Below are 5901 nucleotides of genomic sequence, written 5' to 3' on the forward strand. Positions count from 1 at the left end.
GACAGCAAAACTCCGGCGACGGTTGGGCTTCGATTTGCCGTCACTATGACAATCGCCGTCACTAAAAGGTGGGGAGAGGAAGGAGAGAAGGGTCTAAAATGACCTCCCGCGAGAGAAGACGCGAGAGCGTACCCACCTCAATAAGCATGCGCCGCTCTTCCCCCTTGCTGGCCAATTATATATCTTTTGTAAGAGACGGATTTCCGTAATTCAACAGTTTGAGGCGTGTGGAGAGAGAGAGGTTCCGCATGTTGCCTTTTTTCAAGCTTGCCTAATTGCCTTCCTGCAGTCTTTCAATTGCCAGAAAGATACGCAGACATTAAGTGCGCTGCCTGCCTCAGAGATGAAGCTGGAGGGGGGCCGTTAAGAATTTAGGCTGAAACAATTCAAAAGCTCAGATTGGTGGGTTCCCCTTTCCCTTCTCATCTATGATCACCTGCGGATAAGGAAAACAAGTCATCAGCCACTGTCTTTACAACGTGTAGCCGGGGTGGCGCCTTTAGTAGAGTTTAAATTTGTCTGAATGCTAAGCTACTGGCTACTGCTATTCTGTTACACGGGTTTTTTCTGAACATAAGTCTAAGCGCTGTTCTGGTACATATTTAAATTGATGTCTTTCCAAAGTTGCTTGGCTGAAGATAGCATAGACTCGGATGTGGACTGAAGCATGAGAGAGTTCTCCTGGGATCTTTTTCCAAATTCATCCCATTTTTATTTTTTTTATTTTTTTTATTTTTGCTGTTGCATGTGTGACTTCTCAGCAAGGCTATTTTTGGACACAGATTTAGCACTGTTCTGGAAGAGCAATGAAGTCCTTCAAGGTCACTTTGATTCTATGATTCCATGAATTGGATCTCTCATTGATTCCATCTGTTACTTTTTGTCCTGCTGCCAGTGCTTTGGCGAATAGGTCAACCCCTCTTCCCTGTGACAGCCCCTCAGATATTGAAAGATTGCTGAGGGGCTGTCAGAAGAGTGGGTTGACCTATTCTCCAAAGCACCTGAGGGCAGGACAAGAAGTAACTGATGGAAACTTATCTAAGATAGATCCAACTAAAAATTTTTAAAAATCCTGACAGATCAATTAATCAGAACAGCTTTTCTCCAGAAGTTGTGGATGCTCCATCATGGGAGGTTTTTAGAAAGAAATTGGACACCCATTTGTCCAGATTGGTATATGGTCTCCTGCTTGAGCAGGGGTTGGACTAGAAGACCTCCAAGTTCCCTTCCAACTCTTATTCTGTCACTTTACCTGCATGAGTTGGAATGTTAACCTGTCTCTGGAAAGCAACAAGGAATGAACAAACAGTTAAAAGAGGAAGAGGCCTAGAAAACATTACTCAATCCAGAGAAAGAAAAAATTAGTAAACCACCCCAATCTCCTCGCCCAAACTACAAAAATAACCATCTTGTTTTGCTTGTTATACAGTGTAGAGAGACATCCCAACAGCCTCAAGATTCTATTATAGTACCTTAACAACCATAAACGGCATTCTTAAAATACAGCATCAGCTATTATTTTTTGTTGATATCTGTAAGAACTGACATGGTTTTATACATAATAACCTACGGTAATTTCAAGATAAACTTTTAAAGGTGAAATAAATTATTAATATAAATATATTCTGACAACTCTTATTGTGCATTCCATGTATTTGCCACAGATTTGTGAATGTTTTTTTCTAGACTATTGTTGGCATAATTTTCCATATGGTGTTTTCATCCTGAGAAGAATTTTTGCCTTCCTCTGTCTTTAGTTTCTCTTAATTAAGGCAATTCAACAGCAGGCATTTAATGTAAGTGGTACAACTTCTAAATGCTGTACTTAAACAGATTATATCATGCTTACACACATTTTCTAAACAAAGTTAGATTTCATACATACAAATATATCAATAGTAGAGAATATTTGTTGCTTGGGGTTGGACTAGGGGGTCCCTGGTGCTCTGAGCTTGTTGGTTTCCTTGCAGATGTTTCATTACCAAACTAGGTAACATCATCAGTGATAAAAGGAGTGAGGTTTGCTATTCTTTTTATATATTTGTGGCAGATGATGTTATCTAATTGTGATGAAATTTCTGCAAGAAAACCACCAAGCTCTCAGAGCACCAAGGATCCTACAATATGGGGAAGATAACTTGTGGACCCTGTCAACTGAAGAACAGCCAAGAGTCTTCTCTGCCATTGGCCCCACCCTATGAAATATTGTTCCCCCAGAGGTGGGAGGGGCTCTGAATCCTGGTCTTCCGAAAAAGGGTTAAAACATAGCTTTTCAGTCTTGCATGGGGAGCTCAAAAAAGCATGCAATTGTACCATGAGAGCTGCCCTTTTATCTTTCTCAGCTAATTTTAACAGGGTTTAATTATTTTTGCCTCCTTAAAAATTGTTAAAACTTTTTACATTTAAGTTTAACATTTTAATTTTTATGTACTATTTTATACTTCAATGTTTTACTATATACCACCCAGAGTTCTTCTTTAGAAATGTGATCAATCAATCAATTTTACTTGTAGAATGGAGTAAATGAACCCAATTACAGTTGGCCAGACATCTCTTTAATTTCTTCAGGGAAAGAGATTAAAATTGAGAAACATAAGGAAATGGGCAAATAACTGAGAAAAGACCATTTCAACATTCCCTATTGTTTTCTGTTTGTTGCATGGAGCAAAAGTAAATGTGTTTTATGTTCCCTGATGCTATTTTGAAGTGGGCAATAAGGAGTGGCACAAATACAAATATATAAACACAACCTTCTTCCCTGAATATAGTAGCAGGTATAAGTTGATTTCAAAACAAGAGCATAGTAAAATAACATATGAAAGAAATCCAGGAAACATAATACTAATAATGCATATCTGGTAGAAAAATAACTATTTCCTAGGGACCAAAGGAGAGGCATGTGCATGCATACCTCCACAAATTCCCAAAGACATCTAATAAGCCCACAAGAAGTTTGCCTCCAAGATGGAAGTTAAGTGTTATAAATTTTGCACACCTTGAATCAATGGCAGAACATTATTAAAGGGAAATTATTTTTTTATTCTGGTGCACAAGGTGGCAACCTAAGATTGTTTCATTTTTAGGCTGAGGATGAGCTAAGACCAATACTGTGTGGTTAAGAGAGAAGATTAGGATCACCAGGCATTATGGCAATAAGTTAAAACCTCTGTAGAGAAAATTACTGGATTCCTGTTTTGTAATTCAAACAGACACAAAGAATTTTAATTCTGTCCTATTCTGTTTAGGTCAGGCTGCATCTAGACTTTTGTGTCCAATTGTGGGCTGTTCACCATGTTTTAGGAGGGATATTAATTCTGTTCATGGGATTGACTGAAATCTCCTTGGAAATTAGGTATAAAATTCAGCAGCCCATTTATTGGCAGATGAGAGTATTATTTTCATGTTACTTCTGTGTAGTAGGTTCTGCTTTGGTTCTGGATATAATTTAAGTGTTGGTATTGAACTTGTCTTCACTTAATGGTGGCAATTGGGATTATGACACAGACATAAAGTGTGATTCCACATTACCATGCCACCTTAGAAATTCCAGCACTTCCAGTTGCCACATTAAATGAAACAACACAGGCTGTTAAGTGAGATTGTCACATGATCACTTTTTTTTAAATTTCATTTTGTCACAACAGTATACACAAACATTGTCATAAATAAAACAACATATCATGAAGAATATATATATATATGTAAAAAAATATGCATCAGCTATATTAATTTGATATAATGAAGGGAACAATAGGACAGGAACAGTAGGCACTTTTGTGCTCTTATGCACAAAATTTGTGCAACCTCCTACCAGCTTTCCCATTAATTTTACTTATAGGAAGCCAACAAAGGTCACAAGCGGCAATCACATGACTGCGGGATGCTGGAATTGACATAACTATGGGACTGGTTGTAACTATCACTCATTCAGGGTTGTAAGTTGGAATGGTCACTGAACAAATGTTTTAAGTGAACACACATATATAATTTGCAGCCAAGTACATGCAAGATTATCTGCTTGAAACAGAATTCATCAATTTTCCTAAAAAAAGTATACTGAGAATTTCCCCTGTAAAAGATTTGGAAGGGACAGAAACGGGTGAAATCCAGCAGGATCTGACAGATTCTGGAGAACCAGTAGCGGAAATTTTGAGTAGTTCAGAGAACCGGTAGTGGAAATTTTGAGTAGTTCGGAGAACCTGCAAATATCACCTCTGACTGGCCCCAGAGTGGGGTGGGAATGGGGATTTTGCAATATCCTTCCTGGAATGGGGTAGGAATGGAGATTTTGCAGTATCCTTCCTCTGGAGTGGGGTGGGAATGGAGATTTTGTACTATCCTTCCCCTGCCACGACCACCAAGCCACACGATGCCCACCAAGCCACACTCAGAGAACCGGTAGTAAAAAAAATTGAATTTCACCACTGGACAGAAATCGGTACTTTTTTGTGGCTTCTAAAACAATTTCTCCCGCAGATAACCCTATGCTGCCCTCCCTCCCAATAATTAGGAAAATAGTGAAATGCAAATTGTCCAAGAAAGCTTAAAATAATTAGAAATCCTTTGTTTTATAATATATGTTACATTGTATGCTTGAGAGATTTGTTGGGAATATGGCAAAATACATGACAAGAAAATAGATATCAGGAAAAAAATTATCACCTGTAAGAGTCATTCAACAATGGAACAGTCAGCTTCTAAAGGTCTATCTTGCAAAGATGTTATGGAATTCTCATTTTCCCAAGAATATTCCATTCCATTCCAATCTATTCCACAGGTTGACATGGCTGACACTATCAAAGATAAATAAATAAATAAATAAATAAATAAATAAATAAATAAATAAATAAATAAATCTCATATTGACCTCCTTTTGGTATTCTTTGACATTCAATTATCCAGCATACATCAGCAATAACGTTTCTTTTTCTTTTTCTTTTTTACTTTTGCTAAAGCCAGCTTGAACATCTGGCACTTTTTTCATGTAGGGCTCTAATCTGTAATGGATGATCCTTAGCATTATTTTAGTAGCATGTAAAATGAAGGATTTCCTATAATCTTCTAGGTTGGTAATTACCAGAGTGTTGATCTAACTTCATATTATCTTCTTGTAGTGCAAGTTCTTATAAATAAGGTATCTTTGATGTTGTCATTTTTACTATATAGAATTTCAATATATTGCATATTTGTTTGATATTTGAATCAATTATCTGTCCTTTGGCTTCTCTTATATTTTTGGCAATTTCTACCATCTGTTCTGACATCCAGTTTGATTTCCTCAGTCTTTTCTAAAACCAGCTTCAACATCTGGCATCTCTTTTTTCATGCAACTATGGAAATCTAATCTATGATGGATGATATACTAAGCATTATGTTGGATCTAATCTATGTTGGATGATACTAAACATTATTTTGCTAGCATGCAAAATTAAGGATATTGTACAATAGTTTGCATACACTATTGCACTCCTTTCTTTGCTATTGATATGAAGAGATTTCTTCCAAACTTTTGGCTACTGCGTCATTCTCCAGATTTGCAGGTATGGTTTCTTTATAATCTTTACTGATGTGTCTTCTGTTTCTTGTCATATTTATATGGCTCTAAACCAGCCATCTCCTCCATGCTCTAACTGCACATCTGCTATATATAGATAATTCTAATGACCTGGATTGCTGAGATAATGCATGCAAAGTGCTTTAAACTAAATTTGCACTATGCCAGTTTTCTTCAAACTAATGGCCTCTATTTGATTACAACTTCTGCTATCCCTGATCATTTGGTACTAATGCTGATGACAGCTGTAGTACATTTAAATTGACATAGGTTGAAAAAGGCTACATTTTGTAATATTAAACCTAATAGGCATATAAATTTGGAAAACTCCAAGATATTTTCAAAGC

Source organism: Ahaetulla prasina, chromosome 1 (assembly GCF_028640845.1).
Source record: "Ahaetulla prasina isolate Xishuangbanna chromosome 1, ASM2864084v1, whole genome shotgun sequence".
NCBI classification, from domain to species: Eukaryota; Metazoa; Chordata; class Lepidosauria; order Squamata; family Colubridae; genus Ahaetulla; species Ahaetulla prasina.